Below are 18468 nucleotides of genomic sequence, written 5' to 3'. Positions count from 1 at the left end.
AGTAGTGGGAGTAGCAACCATGACCTACTTCTGGCACAGGGGCCCGTTCGATAGCTCCTTTGACCAAGAGAGCCATAACTTCCTGGCGGAGAAGGGCCAAGTGATCCTCCGACATGCGATGGAGTACTGGTGGCATGAAGGGAGGGCTAGTTTCGTAGGGGAAGGAGTAGTCCCTTCGGACTATCTGCAAAACCCACCTGTCCTACGTGATGTTGTGCCAGTGGGGGAGGTGATGGCGAATCCGTCCATCCACTGGCCACAGGTGGCCCTGAAAAGTCAGACTAGGAAGGTTTGAGGCTCCTGCAGGGGGGGGTTTGGGTGGACTGGCCCGCCGGCTGGCCCCAAACCCATGTCGCTGGGTCCCACGTCCACGCATACACTGGGTAGCTTGCGTGGCTCTTTGGCCTTGGGTGGAACATGTTGGGGCACCCCTACCATAGCCATAAAAGGGGTGAAAGGCAGGGGGTGAGAGGGCGCTCCGAGGGCCAAGGATCTGGCCGTAGCCCTAGAGTCCTTGAAGAGCTCGTGCGCTGAGTCCGCCTTGTCACCAACAGGTGACAGCCATCAAAGGGCATGTTGAAAAGGGTGGATTGGGCTTCCCCAGAAAAGCCAGATGCCCTCAACCAGGCATAGTGCCTCATGGCTACTGACTTGAAAACTGTTCTCCTAAGAGAGTCAGCGGTATCCAGCTACACCGGATGGTGAACTTAGCGGCATCTCGACCCTCACCAACTGCTTGGGTGAGCATGGCCCGGCACTGCGGCAGGACCTGCGTAACCCTATCCCACACCGTGTGGGTATAAGGGCCCAAGACCGCAGCCCTAAGCTGGTGGAAGAAAACAACTTCTTCTCAAGATGGTCCAGCTTCTTGGATTCCCTATCTGGGGGAGAAGTAGGGAATGCGCCTTCGAGGATGAGGCTAGGACCACCAAGCTCTCGGGGTTGGGTGTTGGGAGAGGAAAAGTGGGTCGCCCAGGGCCGGCGGTGGCGTCAGGCAATCACCCTGTCCACAAGAGTCCCTGTGCAGGGCTTGGACCAAGTGCTCAGAAGGATGTCAGTGAGGGCCTCGTTAAAAAGCAGCAGGGGCTCCGAAGAGGCTGCTGCCGGTTGAAGCACCTCTGTCAGGTTAGTCCTGACTGCCACCGTAAGAAGCTCGAGGCCCATGGCCTCAGCCGCCCTACGCAACACCACAGCGTAGAAAGCTCTCTCCTCCATAGCCACAGTGGGAGGAGAAAGCATACCAAGGTCTGGGGAGGTATCCAGACCACTAGCATCACCCAACTCCTCTCGCCGGTCCGGCTGTTTAAGTTGGTCAGCTAGAGGGTCAAGATACCCCGCACAGACCTCCTCACCCTCCTCTGGCTGCCACTCAGGGAGATTGGGAATGGCAGGGATGCACCGGGTCCAAGTCGGGGGCGAGGCTGGGGTTAACGCCGGTTGGGGGCACAACCAGCTTTGGGGCGTTGTCACTAGAATCGGCACCGGGGAAGGTACCGTGAGGTCGACCAGCGTCGATCTGGATCCAGGCCTGGATCCTTGGGGGCCCTCTGCCGTTGAGGCCAGAGCCCCCGGCATCGAAGGCCCAGGGCCCCGAGCTGAGTCCGTGGGGCCCGAAGGCACGCCTGCAGAGTCAGGCTGCCCAAAGATGCTGTACGGCACTTCGTAAAATGCACTAAGCTGGGCAGGGGACACTCCAGGAAAGGGAGGGAAGCGCAGAGCCGTCCCAGCGGGCTCTGAAGATGGAGCTGAAGAGTAGTGACGCTTCCAGGTCCCGCTTCGAGTCGGCCCACAGATAGGGAGAAAGCAAAGAGCAACGTTGCTTCTTCGCCTTCTTCTTGTGCTCCGACTTACCCGAGGAGAGCAAAGACTTCGAGGATGAGTGGTGATGGCTCCGCGATCGGTCCTGTGACTTTCCTTTCGACCGGGCTCTCAAACTTTAAGGAGCAGACTGCCGAGCCTCCAAAAGCTTTTGGGACCGCTCCCGCAAAGACTTCGGGTTCATGGCCCGGCAGTTGGAGCACAAATTCGGGTTGTGGTCCCACTCCAGACACCAGAGGCACACAAGGTGCGGATTCGTGACCGACATCAGCTTGCGACAGGAGTCACAAGGCTTGAAGCCGGTCCGACGATAGGACATCCCTAGTGCACCAGGAGTCAAAGACTCAAAAAAGATGTCGACAAAAAGTTGAAAGAGTTTAGTCAAAAGGGGCACACTATCTCTGGATCGGCACTGGCTAGTGCAGAAAAAGAAAGAACTGACATCAGCAAGCAGAGGCGGCGTCTTAGTAGACACCAGGACGTCATCCCAGGGATCACGACGCCAAAGACGGACACGGAGTCGACCAATGCCACCTACTGACTCGCAGGGGTACTGCTACGAAATAATTTTTCCGGATCCAGTCGGACGTCTGGGGGTAATTGTAAGGTAAGGATTCTATAACTACAGTCTCTTTCAGATCTGATTTTACTCAAGGGTTTAAGGTGCTAACAGACATAATATTCTTGTGAAACATAGTGTCCTAGCATCACCTACAGCAAACAAACCAGAGAAGGGTTCAAAAACCCTTTCTGCTTGTAAACTGATAATAATGCATTGTTGTTGGTTTAAACCAAGATCTCCTGTCTTGCAGTAATGGAAAATTAATATTTAGTGCAAGCAACATAGCCTTCAACTCCAGGAGATTAATATTAATAATCATCCCTATTTATGAACAAATATAGTGGACACCCAAAAGGTAGACCACTGAATATTGTGGGTAACTCTGCAGTTTTTAAAGCACCCAATAAGTGAAACTGATTAAGTTATATCCTGAACCAAACCTTTTTTCCAAAAGACTCATGACTCAATCTCACTGTTCAGATAGAAGAAAAGTCGGATGAACAAAAGAAGAAGCACGGTCAGTGACAGGATGCAGTCCTTCAGAAAGAAGGCTTCCTTGGTATCTAGAACAACCAATTCGATGAGTTTAGCAAGGACTTGTGTTTGCTCACAGAAATCCATTAGTCAACAAGCAATGCTATAACCAGAGAAAAGGAGTCCCTGGCCTTCTGGGGGAAAGATATTCTCACCAACTGGTTGACTGATTGTTGGGAGTTGTGGACTGCTCTGTATCAAAAGTACATCACAACTGCTGCCATTCCCTTGGTAAACACCCTGGGTGCTAAAGCCATGGGGGAGCTGTTAACAAAACTGAAGCTAATACCCATGCTGGTTCAAATAAAACTGCAAAGATATACATACTTGAGGTCTAGGGCACAGAACGAATACCTACGCTAAAGCACACAAAAAATATGAAACACTGAAAACATGCTATTCTTTATTCAGCCATCTTGACCATTGCCATTGGTTGAGGTGGATTACCTTTCTTCAGTGTAACACTGGTGACGACAAGTAGAAGTATTGATGCCTCGGAGGAGAGGCTCAGCAGGTGGAGTCCACTATCGGCTGTAGAATACGATCAACTGGTGGAGAGTATGGCTTTTGGTGACGCTGTTCAAACTGCTGCAGGTGATTGTACACTTTTTATGCTTTAGTGAGTATTGGGTGGGGCTGGACCACCTCTACTGACCGGCCTCCCTCTGTACACGCTCCTTACACTTACTTCTGACAGCTAGAAGGCTAACTGCACAACGAAGCATGAGTGTCATCACAGCGCACCACGTCTGCGTGATGCTAATTTGAAGCACTTATACCAATACACGGAATCTGCCTTCTATACTTTAGAGCAGCCTGAGTGTCAGACAAGATTCCATCTGCAGGTGAAAGGCGTTGATTTTTTTAGACTATCTGTGCTTTCTTCCTGCACTTGGAGCATGCTTTATTCATTGCAGGACACGCTTTAAAATTTCTAGATGAAATTGGCTGCCACACCTGTAACAAAAAGGCCCAGTTTTTCTACTCTCCTTTTAGCTACTCGGAATTTTCATTGACTTACCCTTAGTGTATTTCCTAGAAGCATACAGTTCACTCTTTGAATCACCCATATTTTCCTATATGAATCGTTGACTGGTGAATTTCATTCACATAAGTATTAGCCACTCAGAGAGAAATCTGCACTAACCCATGAACATTCTTCTACCTGCTTACTATTTGTTTTCATGAGAATGTGGTTATCTAGTAATTACTCATAGTGCCAGAAGTCACAGGTTGTGGCTTGTGATCTCAAAGCAGCGACATAACCTTTGAGAGAGCGCCATTTACAGTGAAATTTGTAGGGGTGCAGCATATGTACAAGTAGTCAGCACCCACATATATAGAGGCCGGTTAATCATAGTTAGATGCAAGGTATGAAAAGTGCTAAAGTGAATTGGTATCAGAAATGTGCAGAGCCAACGTTACAAAGTGCAATCCATGCTAGCTGACATATATAGATGCTTTTAAAATGAAACCTTCTCCTAATGCAACGTGTGTTTAACAATGCAATAGAACTTGAGATCTGCTTTATCTGAAACGTAAAGAATTACATATATATATATATGATTTGCTTAAAGTAGAAGATGCATTTACTGCTTAAGGTTTGATGCCTGATGAGCTGAGAGAACAAGTTAATGTAAAACGTTGGGCCTATAACACAAGCAGAGGCCTAAGTTAATGGAAACGGTGCAGGCCTGTTGAGAAATGTCTTGCTTAACATTGAGCTGTAGACAGCATTGATAGATGTGACCTTTAGAAATGTTGCAATAATCATAGACTGCGAGTTATGTGTGTGTATTCCTTTGCAGGCGCCTCATCAAGCAGATAGTGCAGTAGAAGGGCCCATTGTGTGTGTACGTTAGGATTCTAGACCTAGACATGGAGGAGTAGACCCGGAATTCAAGGAGGCAACTTGAAAGGATAAAGAGCCTGAGACCCAAGGACGGCTGAACGGACAAAGATGGATCCTCGCCATGTGGAATTTTACAGAACTCAACACCTTCTAGAGGGCGTACCTATAGGCGTGTCAACAACATTGTGGGGTTTCGTATTAGGGACAGTGCCCCGAGGGTGGAAGCAGAGCAGAAGGCTGAGGAGCGAGAGAGAGCGGTCGCATGGGCAAGGAGCTTAGCAGCAGAGATGGAAATTTTAGTCTAAGAGAGAAGTGGCGAACTTCTTAGGAAGTTTCCACTGCTGACACCTTTGGTTAGGTTGGGCCATTGTTGAGTAGGGATGTCACCTAGCCTAGAGTAGGGACAGACTAATCTGAATTTATGTCTTTTATCCTGATGAGCACCAGAACACAAGTTATAGCTATCTTGTTTAGTTTAATGGTTCTGGAATTGATTCTCGTTCTTTTCATTAGTCGGTTGAGACTTTTCCGTAGGATTATGTTTGTATTAGTACCTGTTTATCTTTTGAACCTCTTGCTGAGGTGCCTGTATCTCCAGTTATTTTTGGTTATGTAATAAACCTTTTAAATTCAGTCTTTAGTCAGTGGTTCTTTGGGGAAAGCAATTGGGTATTCTGAAATTGATTTATTTAGTTGTGACTAGATTGCCTAAATTCACTCTATGACAGGTAAAAAGGTCCAGCCGACCTGTGACGGGATTTTGGAGAATGGTAAGCAGACTCAAGAAGTGAAATCCCGCCTTTTCAGTTGGTAGCAGTGTAGGATGGTTACCTTCTAGAGAAAGGGTAATCTAGAAGTAGGTTGAGATTCCCCGAGGCCCATAGAGAAGAACATGAAGAGTGTCCAGAAAGCCACGGACGGAGGATGGCGTTCCATGGAGTCTGACGGAGAGTAACGGTGCGGCGGAAAGCAGCAGGTCGGAAGAGAGTGAGTATGAAAAGGGTCATGCGTTGCTAGATTGCGGTGTTATGTTGTGTCATTGTGTTGTAATGTCTTGCGGAGTTGAATGCCTGTAGTGTGAAAGGAGATCAGGTTGTGAGCGCGCGCAACCGGTGAAAATCTTAAGCTCAAGGAGAGTTTAAGTGGTTTGGGTGTATCGAACATCCACAGTAATTGTCGACTGTTGTGAAAGGGGGTCATGAGGTACCATTGATCGCCCGAAAGAGTGTGTGGGTAACGGACGCTGGTCGGAAGTTACCGGAGACAGTTGAGGTGATTGTCTGTTCGCTCGCGTACAGGTATTTGCCGAGAAAGGTGACAATTACAGTTAGACTGTAGCCGTACAGTCAAGGAAGTGGTTGCTTGATCGGAAGTAATCATTTCTAGTGTATGATTGGGACGCATGCGTGACCGGTGAGACATCGGAGATAGGAGGGGAACTGCTGCGAAACGGAGGCGAGTGACGTCAGAAGGAGCCGCGCTGTGATAGGGCGGTTGGTGTGAAGCCGCGCTGTGATAGGGCGGTTGGTGTGAAGCCGCGCTGAGATTGGTGGATTGTCATCAGGAAGTAAACGAGGGTTGTAAACAAGGAAACGTTGTGGGTTTCATCATGAAATGTTTTAAAGTATTGCGGAAATGTTTCAAAGGAGAAAACAAGATAGAACCTCGGGGCGGGGAGGAGGCTCCACCCGAGGATACTCCAGCTTAATACATGGCAACGAACGTTGGGTTGCATACCATATTGTGGCTTGATAATTGGTGTAATATGACAGATGGAAACGAGGAATTGACCTTTCCTAAATATGGAACGTTTAGACTAGAAGTGTTCTACCAGTTGAAAGCAATTATGGCTGCATTGCGACCTTTGCCCAGACCAACACAGTTTGAAGCGCTCAATGCATGGATCAGGGCAGCCCACGACAGGAACAGAGACAGGAGACAGGAAAGAGTGAAGCGATCGGTAAGGGCGGTTCAGGAAGCGAGATGGGATGCCATGGAAAAGAGATGGAGGGTACAGACCATTACAGTAGATAAGTTGTATCCGTTACTGGAAAGTAAAGGGGATGGGCAGAAAAAGAGTACAGAAGATGAAGACAGTGAGACAGACGACAGCCTGATAGAGGCTGTTGTCAGAAAGGCCACCCCCATACAATCCAGAGCTAGAGGGAACGCAACAATCGAGAAAGCACTGGGAGGCCCCAACAGGGGAAGGCGGAGTTCCAATGGGGAACGGATGGGACACTTCAGGGGACAAGTTTACCCCAGATAAGGGAGAAAAGGCACCTCCACCCTCACAGGTAAATAGAGTAGTGGGAAGATTTACAGTACAGAAGGTACGGGTGGAAGAGGGTGTCCATTCTCAGAAACTGCCAGACGCACTTACAGTACCGGTTACCATAGGTCCCATAGTATCAGTGTACAATCCAGAACAGACACATAATGAAAATTTACCCCAGATGGGGAGTGAGAGAAGTGCAAGCGATGGTAGAACTCATGTGGCAGATGGGTGGAAGACATTACCTCAACCTATAGAACGGAGCACCCCTTTGGTAACATCGGCAGATCCTTCGGAAGACAGAGGGGGTTGGAGGGGATCGATGGATCTGAGAGGACCAAGGCCGAAGTCGATGAGGGAGTTTAGGCCAGACTTGAGAACTTGGGAAACAGTTGTGGATACCCAGAGTGACAGGTCGAGGAATGTGTTTGGGTCAGAGAACGAGGAGAATAGGATGGTCTCTCACTGTGCAGCTAGCGAAAGCAGACAAGAATGGGAACGCGGAGGTGTGGGAAGTAGGGGGACGTCCCACCACACCTCTGGAAACAGTAGGCAGGAATGGGACTGCGAGACCTGTGAGGGTAGAAGGGTTCCTCCTAACACACCTGAAGAGAACAGAAGAGTGAGTCAGAACGGCAGCGGGAGGGACTCTAAGGAAACTTCTAGCCAAGGCACGTTGAGAGCGGCAATAAAGGCAAGAACGTTAGACGTGCTGAGACTAAAGTCAGAAGTAGAGGAGATTGTAGAAGGTACACTGCCACTAGAAAGGATTGAATTATACGAACCAGATGAGCTATTGTTCGTGGCAAAGGATGTCACTCGGAAGGCTAGGACTGCTCATGAGAAACTCTCAGAAATAGCGAACAAGTATGAGGTGGATTTGACAAAAACGAAAGCCCTACAAGGGGGCCATAGGTTACAGTACTCAGATCAAGACCTGGAAGAAAAGAGGGTGATCGGGTTAAAGACCCATATCAGGGAGCTGATCATGGGAATCCGAACATGGTCCAACTTGGAGAGATGGGAGGAAAGGTGGTCAAAGAAAAAGACTGTTAGGCGGAGTGTTATTGGGACACCCGCGGGAGGAGGGTTGATGCATGTCGAAGCGTACCCCTTGCGGGAGGTGGCCCATGGGGGATATGTACATGTACCCTGGAGCAGGGGAGACCTGGCTGCCTTTACTAACACTTTCCCAAAGTTGCGAGAGAGCCCAGTGGAATGGTACGAGCAGGTAGAGAGGTTCGTTAAAATCTCAAAGGTGCTGTGGATTGATTTAAACACACTGTTTGACATTGTGGTTCCAAGTGATTTGTGGATAGCGTGCAAAGTCAGTGTCGAATGGCCCACAGCGGAGCCAGAGCGAGATACAGCCACAAACGGGCCGTCACCTAGGGTAATGGCAAAGTACGAGCAGGCGATCACGTGGCTGAAGACTAAAGTACCACCACAGGACATAGACTTGGTAAAAATAGATCGGACTAGGCAGGAACCAAAAGAGACGGTGCATGAGTACTATGAGAGGCTATTGCTGATTTTTAAACAGTACAGTGGATTAGATGTGATGGATCCGAAGGATATGGGACAGTTTGTATCCAAGTTTGTGCTGGGATTGAGGCCTGATATCTACCTCATGATACAGCAACATTTGATCTGTTGGCAAAACAAGCCTTTAGACGAGATTTTGAGGTATGCAAGGTACTGCAGTGATGAGATAGATTCGAAAACGAAGAAGCTTAAGGACAAACTGATGATAGTCCAGATGCAAGCAGGAGGACAGGGCCAATCAGGAAATGGCACCTTGGGAAGGAAGTCAGGGGGACAGAAAAGAGACAATGAGGAAGGTCCGAGACCTAGGATAGATATAGCGACCCTGAAAAAGACGACCACGTGCCATCAGTGTCACGAGGTCGGGCATTGTAAACGCGAGTGCCCCCATAATCCGGACAACCAGGTGCAGGAAGAGGAGGAGGAGGAAGTCGAGGAAGTCGAAGCCCCTCCGAGGCGGAAGGTGACAGTGACTAAGCCCCAAATGACAAAATGGGGGACATCGGCCCCTAGGGCTCCGGTTCCTCAACCACCTAAGATTTCAGTAGGGAACAAGGTTTACAAGCAGATGCCCTTCATAGTCGAGGGAGATGAGCATTATTACTTTGATCCAGTGTCAGGACGGTGCCTGAATGGGGAGGAAGACAGTACCCTTGGAGCAGTACTAGAGGTAGCTCAGAGGGGACCCTTTGTAGAGGCTGACGTAGATGGACACCCCACCACCTTCTTGGTAGATACTGGAGCTTCCAGGTCTACTGTGCGGTCCGCAGTGGTCCCTAATTTGCCCCTTTCAGGACAGACTATTCAAGTGGTGGGGGTTGCAAACAGAAGAATGACAAATCCCCTGACCGAGCCAGTTCCGGTAAATATCGGAAGTTTCAGAGATAGACACCAGTTTGTGGTGTGTGATTCTAGCCCCGTATGTCTGCTAGGAAGAGACCTTTTGTGTAAGCTGAATTGCACCATCTATTGTACCCCCAAGGGAGTAGAGTTGCAGACTAATGATGATGATGCCGATTTTAAAGTTGCAAATTCGCATGTGTGCATTGAACTGTACCCTGCTATAACTGTGGAAGAACTTCCCTGGGATTTGAGAGACTCAGTCGCACCGGAAGTGTGGGACTTTACGGGGGAAGAGATCGGACTGATCAAAGGGGTGGAGCCTGTTAGAATACAGATAAAGCCGAACGCTGACTTCCCTAGAACGCCACAGTACAAGCTGACCCCAGAGACACTTGAAGGTATAAAACCCGTGATTGAGTCCATGATTAGACAAGGGATCTTGAAGGAGGTTATGGGCAGCCCCTGTAACTCTCCGATAATGGGCTTGCAGAAGCCAAGCGGGAAGTACAGGATAGTACAGGATCTACGAAAAATTAACAACATAGTTGTCCCATGTTGTCCAGTGGTACCAAATCCAGCAGTAATACTGTTTCAGATACCGTTCCAAGCTGAGTAGTTTTCTGCGATTGATTTGTGTCAAGCTTTCTTTTCCATCCCACTGCATGAGGAAAGGCAATTTCCTTTTGCGTTCAAAATAGAGAGTCGCGTATTAACATGGTGCCGTATCCCACAAGGGTATACAGAGAGCCCATCGATCTTTAATCAGTTGCTGAAAAGGAATTTGGAGAGTCTAGTACTGCCACAGAACTCAGTTCTCGTACAGTACATAGACGACCTCCTTGTTGCGTCAGACTCCGAAGACGCTTGTAGGATTGACACCATAGCCTTGTTGAACCATTTGGGAGAGAATGGGCACAAGGTATCACCTAGCAAGTTACAGTACTGCCTGCAAGAAGTGCAGTATCTGGGTCACAGAATAGAGCAGGGAAAGCGGAAAGTGTCACCAGACAGAATAGAAACGATCATGAGAATGACTGTGCCCTCGACCCAGAGAGAGGTTAGAATGTTCTTTGGATGGTTGGCTACTGCCGACAATGGATTGCAAACTTTTCTCTGAAAGCAAAACCCTTGCAGAAACTGACGCACAAGGACGTAATAGATCCGGTACCATGGGACACAGACTGTATGATGGCTTTTCTCGAGCTGCGAGAGGACCTGTGTCGTGCTCCGGCTCTGGGAATGCCAGATTACCACAAATCATTTGCATTATTCTGCTGCGAAAGGGAAGGATGTGCTTTAGCAGTTTTAGTGCAGGATCATGGAGGAGTCCGTAGACCAGTTGCCTACTTTTCGGCTACCTTAGACCCAGTAGCCGCAGCGTTGCCCGGATGTCTCAAACCCGTTGCTGCAACAGGTGTCAGCAATGAAAGATGTGAAAGCATTGTAATGGGATATCCACTGACAGTGCATGTACCTCATTCTGTGGAATTGTTGATGACCAGGACCAGGACGCAGCACTTAACCAACAACAGGCTCACACGCTATGAGCAGGTTATACTTGCTGCGGAGAATGTGACCCTCAGGAGGTGCTCTGTCTTGAATCCTGCTACTTTGTTGCCATTACCAAATGATATAGATGATGATTGGGAAGACCATGATTGTCTCGATGTAACTGAACTATGCACCAAACCAAGGCCGGATATTGTTGATGTGCCGTTGACAGACCCCGATGAAATTTACTTTGTGGACGGCTCATGCATAAGAGACAATACTGGTCAGTTGAGAGCAGCGTTTGCTGTTTGTACTATTTCTGGAATAATTGAAGCAGCCTGCCTGGAAGGAGTACACTCCGCGCAGGTGGCTGAGATCATTGCGTTGACGCGTGCCTGTTTGGCAGCCAACGGAGTTCGGATTACCATCTTCACCGACAGCCAATATGGGTTTGGGGTGGTTCATGACTTCGGTCAGTTGTGGTCTCAGCGGGGTTACATGACGTCATCTGGCTCCCCAATCAGGAATAGCGAATTTGTCAGGTTATTGCTGGAGGCCTTGCAGGGTCCTGCAGCGATAGCAGTGGTTAAATGTACAGCTCACACCAAAGGCACAGACTTCGTGACTATGGGGAATCGTTATGCTGATGAAGTTGCACGTTACTGTGCAGAGCAGGGATATTCATATACTGAACAGACAATCGAGGGGCCAAAGGAGAGAACTGAGCTAAGCATGATGCTTGAGGTGGCAGATACCTGGGAAGAATTGAGAGACATGCAAGGACAGACGTCAGATTATGAGAAAAAGGTGTGGGAATCGGCTGGTTGTGTCAAGGGAGATCTGGACATGTGGATTTCAGCGGATGGAAGAGCTGTGTTGCCGAATGAGTTGGTGAGTGCGATGGCACGACAGATATATGGTCCTGTGCATCTGGGAAGAGATGCGATGTTGCGTGTGTTCAGACAGACATGGTACAATCCCAAATTTAGACAGGCTGCGGAAGCAGTATGTCAGAGATGTGTCACATGTCAACAGATAAATGTTGGGAAAAGAACACCAGTTACACTGAGTCACATTGGAAGGTCTGGCGGACCTTTTTACAGGATGCAAATAGATTTAATTGAAATGCCGAGGTGTAATAGCCTTAGGTATGTCTTGGTGATTGTGTGTGTGTTCTCTAGATGTGTTGAGGCATACCCTACTCGCAGGTGCGATACACTTACTGTGGCTAAACTATTGCTGAGGGAATTGGTGCCACGATTCGGGGTTCCGACCTCTCTGGAATCGGACCGAGGAAAACATTTTAATAGCGAAGTTGTGAAGATGCTTTGCTCTGCTCTGAACATTGATCAAAGACTGCATTGTAGCTACCGTCCAGAGGCTTCTGGCATAGTAGAGCAGATCAATGGGACCCTGAAGGCCCGAATGGCAAAAGTGTGCTCATCCACGTCCCTGAAATGGCCCGATGCACTGCCGTTGGTATTAATGAGTATGCGTAGTACCCCGGATAGGAGGACAGGGCTCTCACCTCATGAAATCCTGATGGGGAGGGCTATGAGACTGCCATCTATTCCTACAACTGCCTTGCTGAATATCACAGATGACCTGATTCTTGATTATTGCAGGGGACTATCTGATGTCATCCGTTCTGTGTCCCTTCAGGTGCAGGCTGCTGAAGTTCCGGCTGCTAACGACCTCTGTCACGACCTGTGCCCGGGTGACTGGGTGTTCGTGAGGAAGCACGTGAGGAAGAGCTGCTTGGATGTACGCTGGAGAGGACCTTTCCAGGTGATACTCGTGACCACTACTGCTGTGAAGTGTGGCGGATTGCCGAATTGGGTCCATGCTTCTCACACTCGACGAGCTCCAGCACCTAAAGAAGGAACAGCTCCTATCGTAGATGAGAACAATAACGACGAAGAGGATCCGGAAGAGGGGACAAGTCAAGCTGTGGGGGTGCCGGTAGAAGTTGGGAACTCCCCTGATCAAGCTGTGTATGATCACGACGACAGTGATACTGAATCTGCCCCAGAAGAAGAAAGTGGCGGAGAAGGTGATCTGAGTGCAGAAGAGGCTGACAGTGAGGAAGAACAGGGTGCGCAAACGAGAGGCCGGCGAGAAAGAGGTGCAGAAGCTCATTGGCCCGAAAGGCAGAGGCGAATGAATGTGAGATTGGCTTCCGAAAGAACTCGCCCCTGTGTCCGAAGAGTCCGATCTGGAAGGAGAAAACGAAGGAGCGGCGCAGAGTGGTCCGAGAAGGTCAAGGAGGGTGCGAGTGCCGTGCCAAAGATATGCCACTCCAGAGTGGATCTATCCTTTCACAAATGTTAGGATTACCAATGCCAGGGGTACTGAGGTCCGGGAGGGTGAGGTCAGTGGAAGTGACCAGCACAATCCCCAATGTTAAGCTGCAAGTGGTGCTGTTGATACCTGGACTTGAAATTGAAGGTATCCTGACACTCACCATTCCTAATCCCCCTCTCCTAAGCAAGATACGTGATTTACTCCTGGAAAGACTGATTTTTCCTACCTTCGTTCCGGACATGCCAGCCTATGATGTAGTTGTGCTTCGCATGGAACTTTTGGATTATGTGTTGCAGGCAATCGGATCAAGTATAATCATAGACTATTAAGAGCCGTGAATTGAACTTTGAACTTTTGAAAAGAACTTTGAGCTTTAAAATGTGCGTTGAAAGACTTTGAAAAGACTGTTGTGAAAAACTGTTAAAAACTAACCTAGAGCCGAGTGGAAGAAGAACAAAGTTAGGGACTTTCCACAGAGGACGGAGAAGGGTTAGGGCTGTCTGTTGATTGAAGAAAAAGAAGAACTGAAACAGAATATTCAAGTTACCAGGTGTGGTTCCAGAGACTCAAATAGCAAAGAAAGAGACTTGGGTGCTTTCCGAGCACGAACTGCTTGAGCCGAAACCATGGCACCTGGAAACCTGAATCGTAGAGCCAAGTGCATAGTAGGCACCCTTTTAGCAGGAGTGATTCTCCTTATAGTTATAGTAGTTTCAGTTTCATATTTTGCACCACACGAACGAGTAGAGAAGGCTGAGGGGACACCGACACCTAATACCCCTAGCCAGAAGGAGGAAAGAGAAAGAAGAGAGAAGGCTTTACTGGCTGCAGAAAGTCGTAGGTTGCATACTGACCTATCTAAAGGAAATTTTGGACAGAACGCTTATGCAAAACTGTTGTATGAATACATTGATGCGATGGATGCGAAAGACTGTTACGTGTGTATGCAATTGCCAGCTTCAGTAGATGAGGGTATTAGATACCATCACCTTCCGTTGACATATGGAATTTCCTGTAGTTTGTTGATTAGCATACTGTATGGTAGAAATCATTTTGAATATTATTTTTCAAATTATGATGCTGTGTTACCAGAAGTCCCAAATTACAAGCATTTGAATAAGTGGGACTATTATAAATCGGAAGACAGACTGGGATATTTGTTCATTCCCACACAAGAACTAGACACACCGTATGCACACCGACACAATTTGACTTGCTCGTTGTCAGAGGTAGAAAAGAAGTTCATTGAGCAGGTGGAGGATAGGTACACGAAGCAAAAACAGTTGCGAGATTCAGGACAAGGAAAGATAGATTGGACCGAAGAAGAGAAGAAGCACAAGTCAAAAGGAAGTTACGGTCCAATAGCTTTAGATGAAGTACAGAAAGGGAAGCTATGCCTCCATCGACCACAGACTTATTATGAGAATGTGTATGTGGGGCATACCACATGCGAACACACCTTTACATTAGAGTACTACACGAAGGACTTCTTGAAGAGCGTGGTGCAGGTGAATCCTACTGTATCCTTTGTCTGTGGAAAGAATGCGTATGTGAGATTGCCAGAGAAGTGGTATGGAACGTGTTATCTAGCAATTATCTTTCCCAAGATTTACCATACTGAGGATTTTGCTCTCTTGGAGGGAGGGTCCCAGAGGAGGGTAAAGCGGGGGGAGTGCTGGAGCAGTGATTGGAGATGTGTTTGGAGCAGCGATACCTATGTTAGGAGTCATTTTGAATGACGTCAAGATAAGACGGTTAGCAACTGTAGTGGATGAACTGTCAATGAATACTGCCAAGTCATTAGTGCTGGTTGAGGGTGAGATGTTGTCGATAAGGACAATGGTTTTACAGAACCGTCTTGCCCTAGACGTCCTCCTAGCAAAAGAGGGCGGAGTCTGTAAACGTTTGAAGATTCAGGAATGCTGCACTTATATACCAGACAACTCTAAGGATCTGGAGACATATATAAGCAACATTACTGCGATCCATTATGAGATCGAGGATTTGACCCAAGAGAATACATGGGAGACTGTTCGTAAAGGATTTGGGAAGGTTGGAAACTGGTTTGCCAACCTAGGAAAGGGTTTCCTTGGTTTTGTACTGAAACCCCTTATCATAGCAGTGGCATGTGTGATCGCCTTGTGGGGTTTAGTGAGGTTGTGCAAGTGGTACAAAGCGAATAGATTGGCGAGATCAATGAGAGTGCAAGAGATGCGAATGGAAAGACTGCAAGATAATCAATACCGCAGTTTGAGGGCATTGGAGATGCTCAAGAGGGGAAAAATGGCAACAAGCTCTGTTTAGTTCAGTTCTTGTCCTGAGGATGATGTGAGGGTGGTGATGACACGGGTCATCAAAGGGGGGAACTGAGAGAGCGCCATTTACAGTGAAATTTGTAGGGGTGCAGCATATGTACAAGTAGTCAGCACCCACATATATAGAGGCCTGTTAATCATAGTTAGATGCAAGGTATGAAAAGTGCTAAAGTGAATTGGTATCAGAAATGTGCAGAGCCAACGTTACAAAGTGCAATCCATGCTAGCTGACATATATAGATGCTTTTAAAAAGAAACCTTTTCCTAATGCAACGTGTTTTAACAATGCAATAGAACTTGAGATCTGCTTTATCTGAAACGTAACGAATTACATATATATATATATGATTTGCTTAAAGTAGAAGATGCATTTACTGCTTAAGGTTTGATGCCTGATGAGCTGAGAGAACAAGTTAATGTAAAACGTTGGGCCTATAACACAAGCAGAGGCCTAAGTTAATGGAAACGGTGCAGGCCTGTTGAGAAATGTCTTGCTTAACATTGAGCTGTAGACAGGATTGATAGATGTGACCTTTAGAAATGTTGCAATAATCATAGACTGCGAGTTATGTGTGTGTATTCCTTTGCAGGCGCCTCATCAAGCAGATAGTGTAGTAGAAGGGCCCATTGTGTGTGTACGTTAGTATTCTAGACCTAGACATGGAGGAGTAGACCCGGAATTCAAGGAGGCAACTTGAAAGGATAAAGAGCCTGAGACCCAAGGACGGCTGAACGGACAAAGATGGATCCTCGCCATGTGGAATTTTACAGAACTCAACACCTTCTAGAGGGCGTACCTATAGGCGTGTCAACAACATTGTGGGGTTTCGTATTAGGGACAGTGCCCCGAGGGTGGAGGCAGAGCAGAAGGCTGAGGAGCGAGAGAGAGCGGACGCATGGGCAAGGAGCTTAGCAGCAGAGATGGAAATTTTAGTCTAAGAGAGAAGTGGCGAACTTCTTAGGAAGTTTCCACTGCTGACACCTTTGGTTAGGTTGGGCCATTGTTGAGTAGGGATGTCACCTAGCCTAGAGTAGGGACAGACTAATCTGAATTTATGTCTTTTATCCTGATGAGCACCAGAACACAAGTTATAGCTATCTTGTTTAGTTTAATGGTTCTGGAATTGATTCTCGTTCTTTTCATTAGTCGGTTGAGACTTTTCCATAGGATTATGTTTGTATTAGTACCTGTTTATCTTTTGAACCTCTTGCTGAGGTGCCTGTATCTCCAGTTATTTTTGGTTATGTAATAAACCTTTTAAATTCAGTCTTTAGTCAGTGGTTCTTTGGGGAAAGCAATTGGGTATTCTGAAATTGATTTATTTAGTTGTGACTAGATTGCCTAAATTCACTCTATGACAGGTAAAAAGGTCCAGTCGACCTGTGACGGGATTTTGGAGAATGGTAAGCAGACTCAAGAAGTGAAATCCCGCCTTTTCACCTTCAATAGATTCACTATTTACCTGTCTTCTTGAATAAAATGTATACCTGTTCAAGACAGTGATCAATTTGTTCCCATTAGGCAAAGTACATAAGTCATTTTCCTCTCAGGGGCACAATTATTCATCTCAAGTATAAATCCACATAAGCAAGAAATACTGCTTTCCCAAATTTCCCAGTACAAAGGCGTTTCCCATGTGATGTAAAAAATGGAGGAGGAAGAACAATGCTGGACAACGTGATTCTATAAAGTAATAACCTAAGAAAAAACATTAGTCACAGTTTTTTTTTATAGTAACTGATATACAAAATAATAAGAGTGGTCATCATCATCACAGTACTTATTCTCCTTAAAACATTTCTACATCATCCCACAATGTACAGGGCATACGCGGGTGAATATGCCTTAATGGAGAAGATTTCACTCGAGCTGTGGTGCACACACTCACTTCTGCCCCAAAGACTATTATCTTAGCTACTACCTTAGCCTGTGGGCCTTGATAGAGCGCAGTCAACAAAAAAAGCAAGTGAAATATTTGCAAAAAACAATTTTACAGAGAGTTTCTTCTCTAGTTCATGATTGAAATCCAATTGCATGGATGGATCTCCATAGATCCGTGCTATCATATTTTCCAAAATATCATGCCTTTAATCATTTACACAATAAATGATGGGTATTTGCAAACATCTGCTAATGAATGTTGAACTGTTGATTCTATACTTATGTGCACAGATATTAGAAAGTAATCTTTTACAGCTTTCCAACCAGTTCTTAAGAAAGCAATTTCCAAACTATCCTCAAACATCCATGCCTACCGCCTACAGGTGGAACTCTGGCCTGCACCATGCACGCAACAAATCTTCACCGAATGGTAAATTACATGACCACAATAAAGTCCAAGCTGCCTCCAGGTAAAGTCCCCAATCAATCAAACATGACAACTCCAATCTACTAAAGAAGCCATCAGCAGACCTCAACTTTGGGCCAACTAGCTGGTGTAAAGCTACATCCAAACTAGGAACCTCAAGTCATCAAACAGAACTCGGGGGCCATATTATAGATAGGGTGCACAGCCCCGGACTACGCTGTAGTGCACCTTTAACAAAGTGCACCAGGCGCAGACTGACGCAGCTCACCCAATTACAACCAATGAGCTGCCCCCAGGGAGCTGCAAACTCAAACCTGCCCTAAAGGATCGCCACCAGCAGACCAGGGTAGTTCATCCTTTTACAATTATGGTGCTGCACCCAGGTCTGCTGAGAGCTCGGACCTGCTCTGGGACAGCGCATTAGTGAAACACAGCGCAGCTGTTTGAAAGCAGCTGCTCCATCTTTCACAAGCAACATGCACTCCAAAGGGCGACAGAAACCCTCCCGCAGGCGAGTGCAGTAAATGACTGCATCCGCCTGAAGGGGGCTGTCTAGTGGGTCTATGGGACCCATTTTACCTCTCCCTTCCAGAGGGCTTTCCTTTGGGGACATACTGAGT

This window comes from Lissotriton helveticus, chromosome 8 (genome assembly GCF_964261635.1).
Source record: "Lissotriton helveticus chromosome 8, aLisHel1.1, whole genome shotgun sequence".
NCBI lineage: Eukaryota > Metazoa > Chordata > Amphibia > Caudata > Salamandridae > Lissotriton > Lissotriton helveticus.
This window is presented reverse-complemented; position numbering follows the sequence as displayed.